This window comes from Perissodus microlepis, chromosome 18 (assembly GCF_051167445.1).
Source record: "Perissodus microlepis isolate ML-2025 ecotype Zambia chromosome 18, ASM5116744v1, whole genome shotgun sequence".
NCBI lineage: Eukaryota > Metazoa > Chordata > Actinopteri > Cichliformes > Cichlidae > Perissodus > Perissodus microlepis.
The window spans coordinates 17,111,278-17,129,618 of NC_140478.1; the positions used below are offsets into that span (position 1 = coordinate 17,111,278).

The 18,341-nt window shown below is 38.3% G+C and overlaps 1 protein-coding gene across 8 annotated transcripts in view; it reads left to right on the forward strand.

Annotated features, from left to right (window-relative positions):
- Window positions 1-4,462: 4,462 nt before the first annotated feature.
- kmt2cb (lysine (K)-specific methyltransferase 2Cb) overlaps window positions 4,463-18,341 on the forward strand; it is an 85,064-nt gene continuing 71,185 nt past the window's right edge. For all 8 annotated transcript variants that reach the window (XM_084913352.1, XM_084913353.1, XM_084913357.1 and 5 more), the window contains exon 1: window positions 4,463-5,239. The gene's annotated coding sequence lies outside the window, so the exon portion shown is untranslated. The remainder of the gene's footprint in view (window positions 5,240-18,341) is intronic.

Here is an 18,341-nt window from a genome sequence, read left to right on the forward strand (position 1 = left end):
AATTACAGTCTTGAGTCTCTGTGGATCAGTCAGTGCTGGGTTTGTAAATGTAGGAATTAGGCCAACAGGAGTATCAGCGATGCAATGCTAAACAGGAGCTTTGTGTTTTCAAGGTAATTAGGTCAATGGGTGGTTAACGGTGTGAACGTGCACCCACACAAAGGTCACATTTTAGAAAGCGATACCAATGAGTGTCGTGTCTCATCCTTACGTGCTGTCAGGAAATACTGCTGACCAGAAATTTGACTTCACAAAACCTGGTCCAATATACATAAAGTTAAGCTCAGCAACACATGTCCAGTTCTGGAAAAAAAATTTTTTTACAAATTCTTTAAACAGATGAAACTAAGATTATGTAGTACCCAGTAATTACGGAGAAGTAAAGGAAAAGTTCAAAGGATTTAAAGTGTAGCCTGTTTGTGTCTCATCTGTAAAACATGTTGGGGGAAATGTTAAGGCATGGGCATGTATGGCTGCTAGTGGAGCCAGGTCGCTAGTGTTTATTGATGATGAGACTGCAGGTTAAATTGTGAAGGATGAAATTTGAAATGTACAGGGCTATACTCACTGCTCAGACTCAGCCAAATGCTGGAAAAGAGCGGACAATGCTTCACAGTGCAAATGGATAATCACTCAAAGAATGCTGCAAAAGAAACCCAAAAGTTTCTTGAGGCAAAGAAATATGATATTCTTCAATGGCCAAGTGAGTCACCTGATCTCAGCCCAATAGAACAGCTTCTCAGTCACTTAAGACAAAACTAAAGGCAGAAAGACTCACAATTGCACAGCAACTGAAGGCAGCTACAGGAAAGACCTTGCATCTCAAGAGAGGAAACACAACATTTGGGGATTTTCATGGGTTCTGGACCTCAGGCACTTATTGAATATTTTTTTCTTCTTCATACATTTAAAACTATATTAGTTTGTCTAATTACATTTGAGCCTTTTGAAAATGAAGGACTACATATAAAAACAGCTCTAATTCCTAACCAGTTAATGCAAAATGTTTGCTAAACCCTTTGAATTAAAGCTGAAATCCTACACTTCCATCAGTCCATTTTCTTCCATTTATCCAATTCAGGGTCGGAGGGGGACTGGAGCCTGTCCCAGCTTCCATAGAGGCAGGGTACACCGGGGCGTTGTCACGTCCCGCGGCATTCCTGAGGAAAGCGAAAGGTGACCTTCCGTGTTCTTATGGATGATTTCCAGTGGAATGACGGTCCAGCGGTAATAAACGTTCCAGCCATGTATTCCAGCCCTAAACCTAACCTTATCCTTAACCCTAACCATAACCTATTCATAACCCTATTCCTAACCTTAACCAGCACTGAAATCACGTAAAATAGTGTTTTCCAAAGCGATTTTAAGAAAATGAACGAACATGTGTAGATTGAGTCCAAACGGTTCTCATGTTTTCTCATTTTCCCGATCTCGTCATTTAGGAACGTGTTGGGTACCCGAAAGCGTAAAATGTTGACGATTTGTCACCTAGCATAAAATATTACGCTTAGGGAGTGAGAACCTGTTGATAGGTTGCGAATTTATCACAGCGCTAACACAAAGAGACAGACAACCATTTACACTCACATCTATGAGCAATTTAGAATTACCAATTAGCCTAATCCCCCTAACTGCATGTTTTGGACTGTGGGAGGAAGCCAGATTACCTGGTGAGAACCCACAAAAACGCAGGGAGAATATTCAAACCCCACTCAGAAAGATGGAGATAAACCCTGAACTAACACCATCCCACCATGCAGTCCTGAATAAATATATGTGTATAAGCAAAAACTCATCAGAAACCCATCATTTCTTTGTTTTACTTCCAAGGAACAAAACTTTTTTGTACATTTTCTTGAGGTCAGTCAATGTTTTCAATCACTTTCAGCCCAGAAGAATGTTATTGTTTGTTACAGCATTTAATACCTACCTATGAATTGTTCAGGTATAAAAAAGGCATCTAACTCAAGGGATGAACTAATGTAAACTTTCCAAAGAGCCAGGTATAAATTGTATATTTCCAAACTTTGTTCCTAACAGCCTGCCATAAAAACACATATTTTGTTTATTATTTTTGTTGAATCTCAGCAAAATCCTCAAAGACCAGTTGCCAAAAGGTTGGAATGTGTCTGTATGGTGTGCAGTTTGTTCTTCAAAAATTTTGAGGAAACAGAACAAGTGGAGGACAGAAGAAGAAGTGGCAGACCTAAAAACAAACAAACAAACAAACTCTGCAGCAGATAAACAGTATCTGAAATCCATATTGTTAAGAAACAAGAACAAATCCAGCATAGACCTGACAAAGGACCTGAGAGATGCATCTAATCCTGCAGTTGATCCATCTACTATTCACTGAAGCCTCAGAAATTGAAGGGTAGTTGTTAATGAACAGGGAGAGAAAAACGAGGTATGCAAAATTACAAAAGAACTGGACTTAAAATCACTGGCAACAGGAGTGATTAAAGCAAATTTGACATTTCTGACTCAAATTGTCAACAAATATATATGGAGGAGATCAAGAGAGAGGTAAAAACAGCAAGTGTGCAGGGGATCCTGTAAAAGTTGTTAGAATAATGAATAAAAGTGCCATCAGATTTTGATAGACTGTGCAGTACCATCTGGAAAGCATCTGACTGGCAACTGCTTCTTTTTTTCCCCCTGTCCCGCAGCCAAAGGTCCATCCTACTCAATGGTCTCAACAGACAAAAACATTATTATAAATGAGTTAATGGTACATTTAAAAATGAAGCATCACACCATTAAAACTAGCTTCTCCTTCAGAGTGATCATTTTAGTGCTTGGAAATAAAGACTGTACTTGAAGGCAGTGCTTCACAATGTCCATATATCCATATATTGACCACTACAAACCTATCATCTGTCTTAAATTCATGTGAAATCTACTCTCCCATTTGTATTTTCCCTATATTGTAGATGTTCAGGTTAGTCATCCCCCCCCTCCCCCCCTGTTCTTGTTTATATTTCCTTGATGTATTGTTAGCATTATCAGGTTCCATGCTTTTAGGTTGCCTGTTCAGCTGTCTCTTGCATATGTGATAACACACACGTATTATAATACACAACTTCTATTGTGCTGTTAGACAAATTATTCTAGATTTCTGACTCTGTAGCCCAGAGCTCACTATTGAGAGTAAACAAACTAATGAGTGATTATGTAAAGGAGAAGCCCTGGAAAACAGCTTCTGTGCTGCTTTGCATTGTCTCTGTAATTCTACTGTAAGGACGAAAACCATTCTTACAAAGCACACTCCCTCATTTCGTGTGTTGATACTAGTGGTGGTGGCTTGTCTAACATGCAAATACTCTCACTGATGATCAGTGGAGTTAAGAGTTAATTACTGCAAACACAATTGCACATATCTGCGTTATACACACCATAAAAGCCTCTACAGTCATTATATTTCTCTGATTTTCCGAGTGCTTGCTTTAATTTGCCACTTAACCATTTTTTCACTGCGCGATTTATATGAACTATTTCGAAATGATTGCTATCAATACTAATAATACTAATAATGATACTACTACTACTAATAATAATAATAATGATAATAATAATAATGAACACATTAGATTAGCCAGCAGGGGGAGCTCTCAGTTTAGGAAGGGGGTGCCAAGGTTTACCATTTAAAGGAATAGGGCTGCGTTTATTTCCAGTTAATTTTCTGAGGGGCTTCACTCGAAGAAAGTCTCGTAAGTTGTAGTTAAGTGAGCCTTAAAATCGAAAGCAAAATCTAACCAGAGACACAACATTCTCTGCCTCTATTATATATTATGTACAGCCGCTGAAAGCCGACCCCTGGGGGCTTTTCCGAAAGTTAACCCCTGAATGTACGGTCGGTCGGTCGGTCGGTTTGTTGAGTACCTTTATCTAACACATAATGCAACGCTTAAATCTGTATACTGGGCGTGTGTGTGTTTAGGGGGGTGTAAAGCAGGCGTAGAGACGCCGTCGTATGGGAGCAGCTGAGGTACATTCGCACCCAGCCTAAACCACCAGCTCCATGGCGTATTAAAGTTAATCCATTTTTGTGTATTTTCCCCCGGCTATGAGGAAGCCTTCCGACTGTTGGATTCTGTATAGCTACAGCTGGCAAAGATTTGCATGAGCTCAAGCACCAATGGTTTTTACCAGCTCCAACTCCAACCGGGTAAAAATCCAGACTCCATCTTTTCGGGCCCACGCTAGCCATTATTTTATTTACTAAATGCTTATATCCCTCCGCAGGGTCAGAGAGTATTTTGAAGGAATTGTAAAATGGTTTATCTGTCATTTCTCATCGCGTCTTCTCAACGGTCTTTTTAAACACGCCTCACACTCGCGAAACATCCCTTTCTCGACGAGCCCCGTCGATTCTGAAAGATTTGTGCGCCGTAGTTGTGCTGTTCAGGGGGAGGAGGAGGCGGATCTAGTTTTTGAGGAGCTTGGAGAGGGGGGCTGTGCTTCGGTGCCACTTATCATTAGATATGGCCACCGTTACAGAGCACCCCGAAGCGTCATCTTCAACTTAATTTTGTGCTATTTCATAGTCATTTTGCAGCTCGGTCAGCGCGGCAGGCGAGATGTTGTTTTTGGCGAGCTAATGTTTGTTTTTACATGTCTTTTGGAGGCGGTTGTTACTGCGTGGCAGGATGACTGTGAGTCTCTCCTAAACTGGCCGCTTGGTCCCGCAGCTTGTCGCAGCTGAAGAAAATAGAACCAGTTGCCAACCCCCAGCGGTCGGCATCCAGCTTTTTTTTCCTATTGCTTTGCGGGTCGCTACACTTTCCCCCGAGGATTCCTACTTAATGTTTGGCCCACGGAGCCTTGACTTTAGCAGCCGCTTGGATTTCGAGGTGGTTATGTTTACACGTTAATGGTAAAATTATTGGCTGTAGACTTGGGTGGCTAACACCAACTAGCTATATAAGCCGAACTCGTGCGACGACAGCTGTCATTGGAGAAAGGAAAGTGATCCCCGCAGATGCGTGCGCCAATGAAGCGGTTTTCTGTTGGATTTACATCATCCGCTTCTCCATCAAATGGGCAAAGTTGGGAATAACATTGCAGCGCTGGAATATAATGATATGCGTTGTGCATTTTTGAGAACTGCGGTGTTGCTTCATTGGAGAGAGGCTAGCTAGCTCCATTAGCTTGCTAGCTAGCTGGGTGATAAGTGCGACGTTTCATCCCTCTTATTTTGGACATGAAGAGGATAACTCTCTATTCATAGGGCTGGAAGGTAAGCTATATTTGCCTCTTCGTCTTTTTACTTCAATGTAAGCTGAGTTTGTTGGGAATTTACCTTTTCACGTAAGGCTGAGCCAACCTTATCCTTCTCCAGTCTGATGTTGGGGGTTTGTCGCCGCCTTGGCTTTCATGACTCAGACTATTCAACGGAACGGCACATTCAATTGAACATTTCATGGGTGCTATATAAGCAAATAGTAACACATTTACTGCATTATTCAGTACAAATACACACAGCTAACGTTAGTTGGAAGCTAAAAGGGAAAAAAATCAGAACCTGGGTGGTTGTGTAACCTATCATTTTCACTTTGTGCATCATTGTAGTTCCCTAGAATAGTTCCGTTTCATTGAATAGACCGAGCCTTTGTGTGTGTGTTGGGCTCCCCTTTGCTTTGCACCCGGTTTGAAGCTGACTATAAGGAGGGGTAGTGTTTTTAAGGTTTCTCGACAAGTTTTCTATGAGCCATGGACATGTTTAACACTAGCACTGGGAAACAAAGGGGTGAAGCGTTTTTTTTTTTAGTGTTTTGGCGTAGGCGTTAGTCGCATGTATGAGTTGGACAACTAACTACAACCATAGGTACCTGTTTGCTATAGATGGCCCTCTCTTTTAAAGTTGTCTCTAAAGCCAGTCCTCCTTCGGTTGTTAACTATGATAAATGGCTTCGTTTCTTTTTCCAATTTCTGTTAAATTTAGTCGACATCAACGTTACTTTTGTCTGTGGTCGACGAAGAAAAGGCGACAGAGTTGAGCACAACAAGCTAGCAGTCGTTAGCTGGATGCAGCTGCTTTGTGCCCAAGCTTCGGTCAACAAAAGCTAACGCTAGCATGTTTTTGGTTGCTCCCGTGGTGGTCGTGACTGCCTTGTAGTCACCGGATCTTAACCTCAGATGCCCCAAGTAAAGTTCTCCTCATCACCTTTGAGCGTTTGCTTGTTGTACAAAAATGCTCCTTATCCGACGACTTCTTATATCAGATCCTACAGTGTTTAAAGAGACTATGTCTTCAGTTTTGTTTGTTTGTTTTATCTCAGAGGTAACATTCCTAACTTGGCGTTGGTGCAGTCTCAACATTTTTATAAAGGGTTTGTATGTTTGTAAGTACTGTTGAAGTCAATATAATTGATAGAAAGATGTTGAATTGCCACAGACAAGCAGCGAAAGGTGGTGTGTGTCAAAGTGAGACCTCTTCTGAGTCACTGAAAAAGCCTAACTAATAATTTAAGCCATTTCTGACCACACTGTCTGCAGTGTTTAGCACATGAATAGGCATGGATGGCACTGAATTTAAAAAGGTTTAACGCGGCACAATTTATTATAAACACACATATTAAATCTGGAACTGCGTGTATCCTCATTGACATTATTATACAGATGAGCAGTACCTGTTACTGCACATAATGGGGATTGATAAGACACAATTTTATGTTTCGCTGAGCAAAACACTGTGCTTCTGCAGTTTGGAATGAGTTTGCTTTTATAACTTAGTATGTGTCACAAAAATGTGCACATTTTCGGTCTGTGCGATGCTTATTTAAAAAAAAAAAAAAAAAAAAAAAGACCAAAAAGTGTTTGATGTTGATACTATCAGGTACGTGGTTTACCCTAGATATAAGCTGGTGTTTCAGTATACAGTTGAGTGCTTGAGCTCAGTCAAGTTTTGAGTGAGAAGAGCTAGGCTCATTTTAATGAATTATATAATCAACTGCTTCAAATCAGTCGCATCCTGCGGATGCACTCAAAAATTGCGGCGTCTTAGACTATAGCTGGAGATGATGGTCTTTGTTGTGCTCTGCTGCCTGGGTAAGCTCAGTGTAGTGGTACATGAATGAGCCAGTTCTTGTAAAAATAGTGCTGCAGTTTGCAGTCGTTTTCTGCAGTAGAAAGACGACTGTGGTTGCCACCTGCAGTCCAAGACAGTGGCGATGTCTTAGTAAGGGCTTAACTAATATAAATAACCAGCTTTGTCATGAGCCAGCATGACAAGGAAAACTATGTTGCTGGTTTGGGATTGTCTGCTGGTAAATCAGTGCAAGATTCGACATAACCTGTGGACGTGTAGTCAAAGGAATATTGGGCAAGTTTATTTCCCTGGTACAGGTTCAGTTACGGTGTTTCCACCAGTCACAGTTAATCAATTAACCTCCAAGACAAATTGGCTGAAGTGAATGCTCACTAACAAGTATTTCACTTTGTTTTCTTTCTTGCAGTCATTATTTCCACATTTAGAGGATCATTAATGAAAACGTATGCAAAAGACAATGCTGGTGGTGCTGGATTAAAAAAAAAAAGACAGCTTTTCACTCACATTTGTGACTAAAGAAAGATGGATGTGGACTGTAAGGCCTTAAGATCACGTGCATGTATACAAAAAAAAAAAAAAAAAAAAAATATATATATATATATATATATATATATATATATATATATATATATATATATATATATATATATATATTTATTTATATATATATTTATTTATTTTTTTCTATTATTATTTTTTTTTTTTAACATTCAGCCCAAGAACCTTCAAAACTTTATCAAATGGTTGATAAAGCAGTGGAGATGACGAGCGGCATCGTCTCCATTGTGACATTCACAGTGGGCAATAAAGAGTCAATGCTGTGACCAAAGCAATCACGAAAAGGTGGAATGAGAAAATTTTTTTTCCAGAATTGACTACAATATCGCTCGTTGCTGAACTTAAGGATCGAGCAGCTTTTTTTTTTTCCTTAAATTTGGCATACATTTTGTGAAGTTGGACGAAAGCTCTCTCTCTCTCTCTCTCCCTCCCTCCCCCTCCCCCATGATTGTCATATGGCTTCTTCGTAATCCAGTGGTGGTCCTTACTTGTAAAGTAGTATTGTGAGATCCCCATAACTGATACATCGCTATTGTTGTACATTAAGGTTTCCAGCAGTATACAAGGGGTTTAAAATTGGCTTATTTTTGGTTTTCACAGTCTATTAAAATATACAGGGGTTCAGTAAAATACTCATCTAATAGCCTGGGGGGTAGTGTTGTAAATGAGAAATGTTACGGTTGACACTGCAATGATGTTGTCCTTGCATACATTAAAAAAATGAGTCACTATGTATTGTTGAACAGTTCTTAATATACCTGAGCAGTCCACCCAAGGTGTGTGTGTAAAAAAACATAGTCACTTAACTTTGTCCTTGTCCACATTGGCAATGAAAGCCATCAGCCATCATTGTGTGAACTTGGTTAACACAACAAGGTATTGCAATGAAGTCAGTTTTTGACAGCGTTGTGCTCACAATTCACAGTCAAGTGAAATGTCTGCAAAAGAGATTTGAAGCCTTAATAAAAATGCTTCAAGTAGAAATTGCATACAAGCTATTATACATCCTGTATAGACTGCAGTATTACTTATACGGAAGGCAAGTCTGGTCTTTGTGCCCTAAATGGGCTAGGCAGGATGAGCATCTGGAAATGGCCACTGAGAAGGTCATAGCAGTGTAATATTATTTCAGATAAACAAAGATCTGTGCCTCTCGTACAACCATGTTACTTTCAGTAATGAGAAAAAGACTTGTTCTGCAACACTTACTGTAGCCAGATTAATGTGTTCATAATATTCATGTACACATGCAGACCAGATCCAGATCTACACAAGCATCTACCACAGCAGTGCTTATGCTGACATGGAAATTTATGAATTTCCATTAAGTCTTAGTATGCTGCTCAACTGAGAAGATTTGTATAGAAGATGTGTGTCCAGGCAAATGCTAGTAACTGGTGATGAATTTATTAAAAAAAAAAAAAGAAAGAAAACTAAAGAGTGGAGGAAGATAATAAATGCAAATGTGTTCTTATGTTGCACTAGTATCATTGAATGGTTTGAAGTGGCAGTCTCAAGTATCTTCATTTGAGTGTCTTTTAATTCAGTCTGGCAGTCCATCGGCTATTGACAGGATGTGCAAAACATGGCCCTCTGGCCACTGGGCATCCTTGATAACATTTTAAGCGGCTCACAACCACAAGGAAAGGATGCACTACTAAAAATTTAATTCATCCAATTTTCACATTATTGTAGAGCAGCAAAAAACAAGACCAAGGGAGCACACCCCTTCAATTTCATCTCTTTTGCTCTAGTTGACATAGTAGACTACAGCTAATATCAGAATGGAACAGCCACCTCACTCATGGTTAAGAAGCTACGAACAAGAGAGAAAAATTTACAAACACCAGGGATGCAACAATATTTGGATCAGATGGATCTAAGGTTGTAAAGTGTCCAGATTAATTGACTTCTTGACTAGTAAATGATTATTACACGTGCACAGGCATATAGTTCACTAGGCTTGTACTGTAAATATGCTCAGCTACTAAAACTGGGATATCTTTTTCGGTAATATGATTATGCTCAAGGTGCAAGGGATTGGTGGCATTACTTTTGATCCACAACAGTTTTTCTTTTTGGTTTATGTTGTATTTACTAAAGCATAAAATGTGTCCAGACAATGGACATGGTGCTGTTATTTGGTACACACTGCTCAAGTTGTCCATCTGCTCTGTATTTCAATTTTCCGTACTGCACACTGGACTGGAGTTAAGTGAGAACACACTCGGTAGTATGTTTTAAAGAGAACAGTGCATAATAACGAAGTATTAACAGAATTTAATAAAAAATTAAATGACAGACATGGTCAAGATTATATGGATTAGAGGTTGTAAATGTTGGTTTTGTTGAATTGCCCAGCCACATATCAGTGTGATCCTTAGATAAGTGATGATCTTTGCAGCTGATATTTAAATTTTTATTCTTGCTTATGTTCTGTGTTTACTCTTATGCTGCTGCTGCAGTGCATGAGTTGCTAGCAGTGTAGCTAATGTATCATAGGAGACACTTAAGAGCCGAAGGCGATCAGTTGGACCGCTGCACCACCAGCAGCTTTTCTTTGTATATTTGGAATACTTTTTGGCCTAATTGTCTATTGTACTCAAGCGAGTTGACGCATCTCATGAGTTCAGAACACGCCAGTGTTGGCTCCTCTCTTTTGCTGTATATTCAGGGTAATGCTTCTTGCATGTATGGTAACATGTTTTATCATTAATTCCATTAATATTATTTCAGCACCACTTCACAGGCAACGTATTGGAAAGAAGAACTTAAAGTGCGAAAAAAGAAACTAGCGTGACTGTTAATGGCCATAGTGCACTGTAATGATTTTCACACTGAACTGAAGTGAAACTAATGCAAATAAATTTGGTGAATATTTTAAATGAATAAAGAGAAAATAAATTGGATGTTGGACCTGTCCTTTATTATTTTTACCAATAAATACAAATGCAATAAAACTCTATTCTTGAATGTATTTTTTCATATTTTGTTGCAGCATTTACTTTTGCTTGATGTTGGCTTACACATTAAAGGACTTCAACTTATAAATTTAGCACTTGTACTCTATATGGGCAGAAATCTGAAGTCAACCTGTCAGAAATTGAAAAAGTTATCTCAGTAGAGCAGGGCGATATGACCAAAAATATTTATCATGATATACGTTTGAAAATTTGCGATAACGATATAATTGACACTAGACAAAATACTTTACAACTCCACAACTTTATTAGTGCAAAGAAACCCAAAAAAACATCAATGTATTTTCACTTAAACAAGCAGTTGTTTTTTATGTGCATTAAAGTTATATAAAAATGTAACAGTGCAAATGCAAATTCCATGCTGACAGTTTAACCAAAAGCATTTCCAGTGGAAATTGGCCAACATATCCTGAGCATAACCATGTATAATATCCACAAAACTTCAAAAGAAGACACACACACACACACACACACACACACACACACACACACACACACACACACACACACACACACACACACACAAAAACGGTAATATTATGTTGAAGCACAGTACGTATCACTCCGCGAGGCTCTTGCCTACAGTAGCCGTAATGCTCTGACAATCCATCAAGTGGTGCGGGTTTGTAGCTTAGCAAAGTCGTACTAAAACATTTAACAGATTTTCGAGCGCCGTGTACCACATAAAATCGTTTCGAGGTCAGTAAACACAACCAGAAATCATACATAAGGCACACGGGATTATAAGGGGCACTGTCGATTTTCAGAAAAATCAAAGGATTGATTTTTAAGTGTGCCGTATTTTCCAAAAAAACACAGTAATAACGACGGCCCGCTAGCATACCAAAAATAGTGCTTTGTTGTGTATCTGACGGACGAAAGCCAGACCAGTGCCACACCACTGAAGTTGCAGCATTTTTACAAACCAATTCTGATTCATCTGTTTCATTCAACGTTCCGCTTTCGCCCTTCTCATTCTCCATCACCGCCATGCTTTTTCCGCCACGTGCGTATGAAAACAAAGGCACTGCACATGCGCGTTTTACCCATATTCTATTGCGATATTTCATTTTCTTATCGTTGCCCAACATTATACCGGTATTACCGTGAAAGGTATGATATGGCCCAGCCCTATATCTCAGTATATCCCAAACAAACAATGAAAAAAGTTTGATCTATAGATTTAAATAAATTAATACATTTTTCATGTGCCCTTATATCATATTCTGGCTTCTTAAAATGTCAGTCACTAAAAAACCTAAGATATGCTGGGCTATTTTCTGATGGCTTAACCTCTGGAAACATCAGCCAGTGTCTTAGGGATTCCAGTGTAGCAGGGGGGATGTCATAATTGATTTCCACCAGTGAGTATTTAATTGAGCACTGTCACTACAATTTGTTGTTGTAGTAGTAGTAGTAGTAGTAGTAGTAGTCGTCAGATCTGAACTAACATCACTCTGATGGATGCATCAGGGGACAACCTGAGGTTCAGTATCTTGTCCAAGGATTCTTCGATATGCAGACTGGAGTAACCGGGGAATCAAGCCACAAACCTTCTGATTGGTAGACGACCTGACACAGCTTCTCCGAACTATAAAGTGGCATTTAAAACACTTGTCATAACATATTGGCCGAAGGCTTTTGCTCTTTGGCCAATGCATTTTTTTTTTATTTGCTTTCCACATTGATATCACCACATGAAAGCAAAATGTGATTAGTCAGTATTGGAGTGGCTGTGGCTCAGGACAGAGCATTTTTTGTACCGTGTTTTTCACACTATATTGCGCACTTAAAATCCTTTAATTTTCTCAAAAATCGACAGTGCGCCCTATAATCCGGTGCGCCTTATGTATGAATTCTGGTTGTGCTTACTGACCTCGAACCGATTTTATGTGGTACATGGCACTCAAAATCTGTCAAAAAAAGGTTTTAGTACGACTTTGCTAAGCTACAAACCCGCACTGCTTAATGGAGTAATCGGAGTCCAAAACTTCGTCCGCTTCAGGTTCCAAAGTCAAATGAACACTGCGGCATCACAGTGTTAAAAACAGTCTAAATTCGTTCATCTTTAATAAAATGATAAATGTTCTGACTGAGAGATTTCTGAAAAAAATTAAAACATACAGCTCTGCTATCACGACAGAAAACTAAACAGCAGCGACTTTTCTTAGGGTTACTGAAGTTGGACGAGCTGGTATATAATGATGTGAAACGTGATCGCTAGGGACACAGCTATGTTAGCATAACATAAACACAATGAAGCTGGAGAATGAATGCTAACTTTTTTCCACTCGATAAAAGTTAACGCAAGGGTTCGCGATGGTTAGGGACAAATGCAATCGCATGACAGGATGTTGTTAACGGACCAACCTTCAGTCAGGAGAACAACTGAGATGATCCATCCACAATACGAGGTTTGTCATTAATATACTGCAAGAACATGGGAATAGAGCAGCTGTGAGAGAATTGAACATTAATGAATCAATGGTACGGAAGTGAAGGAAGCAAGAAAAATGAGTTGAGTAAAGTTTGAGTTATCTGACTGTTTTGTTTCGCTTAAGGTGCACCGGATTATAAGGCGCATTATGTATGAAAACAGACACGTTCATCGACAGTGCACCTTATAATCTGGTGCGCATTATGGTCCGAAAAATATGGTACAAATCAGAAGGTTAGTACTTCAGTCCCAGACTCCTTAAGTCCACATGTTGAGGACGATGGTATTGAATTGCCTCTGATGTAGCCAACAGAGTTTGTGTGTGCGTGTAGATGCAACGATTTGAGTAATACACACACGCACACAGAGAAGAACAAAGAGGCGGAGCTGTTACTGAGATTTTGAGCTCAGGCTGAGTGAAAGATAACAAGTTTCTAGCGTCCAAATCAGCAGTGCTGTTCCTGTAATCGCCATTAAAGCCTTCACTGGGAAAAAGCTAGTAGGAGTGCTTCCTCAAAACACCTGATCAACAACCTCTGACTTGAAGAAAAGCAAACTTTGAAGCTGCTCCATCCATGGCTGTTTGTTTTAACCTAGTCTGACAGCATGTTAAAACTATACAGCTTGATGTCAGCTGTCCTATTTTACATGGAAGACATACGTGCAACAAACAGTGCTGAGTCTAATGGGGTGTACCAGACCATAAGGCTTTTGTAGCATTTTCAGATTTAACGTGAAATAAAATATTGTATTAATGAAATTGATTTAATATTTCAAAATGTGAAAATAAAAGCTTTTTTTCACAAGCCAATAAAAATGTACATGGACCAGTGAAACTCGGAGCTACTGACCTGGGGGTTGTTAGGTTGTTATTAATATGACTTAATGACTACACCATCATAACATTTGTTTGTTTGTTTTTTTAACAGATGTTGATTGAAGTTAAACTTCAAAACATTGCAATTACTAAAATGGAAACAAATGAGCAGTTCAAAACCTGTGGGTTTTTTTTCAATAATTATTATTGCTCATTAATAAGAAAAAAAGTATTTTCCTAATTCTTTCCAATTAATCAATGAATTAATCAATAGATTACTCAATTACTAAAACAATCAAATGCTGCAGCTCTAGTATAAAGAGGTTAAAGCTATTGAACAAAGCTATATGGGTGTGTGTACAGGGGTGAATGTGGTTTGTATTTAAGAGTGCTGAGAGTAGAAAAGGCATCTATAACTTGGACTACTTTGATTACAGATGGAAATGCGAAACTTGATATCTATATATTTCAGAGTCAGCCTGTTTTTTTTTTTTTTTGTTTTTTTTAATTGCATGCCAATAGATCTTTTCTTTAATTTAGCAGCACTGAGCTTTCCATGATTTGATGTCAGATATATATCTGCCACATTGTCCTGTATGTGCCAATGTGGAAACAATTTTTACAATTTTTTTTATATAATCAGGGCTGGCTACCTTTCATGTTTGAATTGATACAAGTACTTGGAATTTGGTACCCCTAACAAATGGTGCTTTTTTTTTTTTTAGTGCTTGTTTTAAAACAAATTCAAATTCTTCTCTTATAAAATAATTCCATAATTATTGGCTGAAACTTTTTTTTTATTGATAAGATTGTACACTCTACACTGTTGCCAGCTGCCTCGGTTAGTTTTACGACAGTGTTCCTGTTACAGTGTTTGCATATAATATTAAATGGTAATATTGGCCTACTGTTAGTTATGGTCAGAAATCAAGATTTTGGACATACTGTAATGTGTTTACTGTAAATATAGCATGCTGATGAAAAATTTCAGTGCAGCCAGTGAAAAAATGCTAAGTTAAAATGACAATCAATGCAAGAGGGGAAAAAGCCTGATTACCTGATTAAAAGAGATATTGACAGCTTAAACTTTGCCCATCATTCCAGGGTTCGTAGTTAGCTGCAGGTCCTTTGTTGAATTTGCTTTCAGGCTGTCAAATATAACACACTCTTCAGCTTTTAGATGTATTTTGTGTTTGACCAGGTATTTTCTCAGACTAGAAGTGTTGCCATAACCAGCTTTGCAGTGTGTGCTACAGATGTTGTGCAGTTGAGTTTTAAAAAGTGTAACCACGGCTGAGACTGTTTCTAACTCCCCACCGCCATTGTCCTGTCCGGTGTCGATTCTTCACATGTCACAGGACTGATGTCATGCACCCTCGCTCTCTTTCTTCTTTTAACCCAGTTATGCTCCGGTGCCAAAATTTACACTGATTTAGTGTGAATCAATACTCAGTAGAGCTGATAAAACTCGGTTGGTACCCTAACAAGTAGTAAGCTGAAAAATATTTTAGAGTATATATAAGAATGGTATTGTCACAGAGTTGTTAGGCTGAATGGCTGTGACACCATTGATTACAAACTCTCCAATGTCTATAGCATATATAGCAGGGTGTACATCATAGCTTTAGACTGAAGTGTTTGTTTTTTAATTATTTATATTTTAATTAAAAGTTGCTCACAAGTTTTTAAAGTACATTGCTTTAACGCGTTAATGCGTTATTGACTATTTGTTTTCTTTTTAAGTATAAACAAATGTGTAGAAAACTGCAGAAAGACATACCTTTTGCTAAACGTCTCCACTATTTTAACCATAACGCATGAGAGGTGTTGACATTTTTGATCTGCCACTTCTAAATGCATCTTCCTGTGATCAGCTATATTAATCCTCCATGCATCTATTGTTATTATTATTATTATTATTATTATTAAAAATAAAAACATTTAAATAAAACAGCTACTCTGGGACTTTTATTCTTTTAGATGCTGACAGTCAACCCAGTATTTTTGTTCCAGCTGTACAGTTTTTCTTATGAACTGGTTTTAAAATTTACCAGAAACATCAGGTTTGCAGGAATCTGAGCATGGTTATAAATGGTCTAGCAAAGCTTAAATTCATTTATTTCTGGTCTTACTAGAATTGTAGTCCATTTACCACTACAATCCTGCCATCTCAAAATTACTTTGTATTGTTAAATACAAGTAAAGGGCAGTATTCCCATTGTTTACCATTGAGTGCTTTGTAGTGGCTTTTCCTTCAGTGTGTGGGTTGCAGAGAATAGAAAATGTGGACTGGCTGTATGTGGAGTGATTACAGATGGCTTTGAGTAAGAAGTAGAAATCCTACTGCACTGTACTTACAGTAGTCAAAAGCTAACAAACATTTTTTTGCTCAGCATTGAATTTTTTGATTTTCTCTAAACCCCTAGTTTGCTTCTACCAAAAAACTGTAATCTTGGTGTGTTTGAGATGTCTCTGGTCAGATAAGCCACCTCAAAAATGCTTAAAACCAATTATTTGAAATTATGTAATCAAAAGTCCTAACATGAATTCAGTTCATTTTTTAAAAATTGATTTGGACACAGTAAGGCACAGTGACAACACTAAAGCAGTGTTGTTAAATGCTACTGAAGATTGAAATACAACATCAGGCTTCTACGGCTAGATGGCTGTTATAGATTGGAGACATATCCTCACTGGTTGTGTCTTTTTAAGTTTTTTTTTTAAGGTTTTAACTGTGTTAAAACAGATCTGCAAAGATACAAGAAGTTTCTGGAAAATGAAAATGCCCAAGAGCATTCATCATTCATCATCATTCATTGTTTTTAAATGGAAGTTTGGGAACACCAACCAGAACTGAAGCACCTATCAGGTCTTTATATCAGGATGGGTAGACTGAAGCTGTGCCTTGTAGTTTTGTAAATGTAGTTTTGCATGGTATACGTACTGGAAGGATACTGCAATACTCTGCTGTTTTTAAAAACACAAATTTATGACTAATACCAGTGTTTGAGAAATGACAGTGTGCCAAAGAAAGTTGTAATTTCTGCATTTTATGTGCAACAGCAGCGCAGTGTTTTCCTGAGCGCACTACTTAATTTCCCTGCAGGCATAGTGGGCGGGCTAATGCTGCAGCTATCACAAAACAAGACACACAGTTCCCAAAACAAGTTTCTTGCATACTGTTTACAGCTAGCCAACAAAGTGAATGCATAGGATACACTGAGTAGTAGATGGCAGTTGGGGTAAGCTCACAAACATCTCTGTGAAAGTTTTTTTTGGGGTTTTCTTTAAAAATTGAGATAGACCAAAGAAGCCAGCTTTACATTCGTCACCTTTTTTTTTTTTCCTAAAGGATTCAAAAAGAAGAGGGAATATGATAACTATTGCATGTTGTACATGAGTCAAATAAAATTATTATAAGCTAAATCTTCACCATTAAAGTTTGGTGAGCTTATTGGCTAAGGTCAGTGGCAACTGTTTGGTTTCTCTTTTGGCTAAATGGTGAATGAAGCAACCATGTATACAAATCGGGTGTTCGCAGGTATTCAGGTCAAAACAAAAGTTGTAAATTATCAATTTGTGTTCAATAAGTTCTGTTAATGGTTAGCATGTCAGTTTCTTTTACACTATTGTATGTTGTTAACTTTCCCGTGTGTGTTTTTTTTTTTCTTCCCCTTTTTGCTCTTGCCTCTCTGTACTCTTCTATCCCCTCTATCCCCCACCAATCACAGCAGATCCCTGAGCCTGTTTTTTGGAGGTCTCTTCTTGTTAAAAGGAAGCTCTTCCTTCCCACTTGTTACCAAGCATGTGCACTGATTCATTAGGTGGGGGGTTCCTCTAATATATTAGGGTCTTGGGTCTTCACCTTGCCATGTAGAGCACTTTGAGGCAGCTTTAGATGGGAGTTGGCACTGTATATAAAAGTGAATTGTCAGACATGCTCTTGTTTATGAAAAAGAGAACAGAATCTAAAAATAGCAAATAATCTAGAGTTGCCTGTAAAAATAACAAACTACGTGGTATTAACTATAAGTCTGGTGCTTCACGATGATGAAGCTCAAACCCAGGATTGTTACTCTACAGTCTCGATAAATGACTCGGGGTACCCCCTTGGCAGAGGTCAGTGCACTCCTGAGTACATTTTCTTTCAAGATAATTAACCAGGTATCGCATCATAGTTTTGTTAATGTAACAGTTTTGCATGACCACCTGCTGGAAGTTTGGTTGCAAATCCAGTGGCATGTTTGGTGGAAACTAGGCACTCATTATAACTTAATAATACCTTCATTTTGAAATTGTATGCATGTGCACAAGACTGATTTCCTCTCTCATTTTCAGCCATAAATGAGTATACATACTTCTTTAATTAGTAATTTACATATCAAAACAGTTACAAAACACAATAATGAAAACAAAAGCAAAGATGATGCATTTTCACAGAATTTGTGAAGAGGACAGGAATGGTGTTTATGGAGGAAAAAACCCCAAAAGAACTCA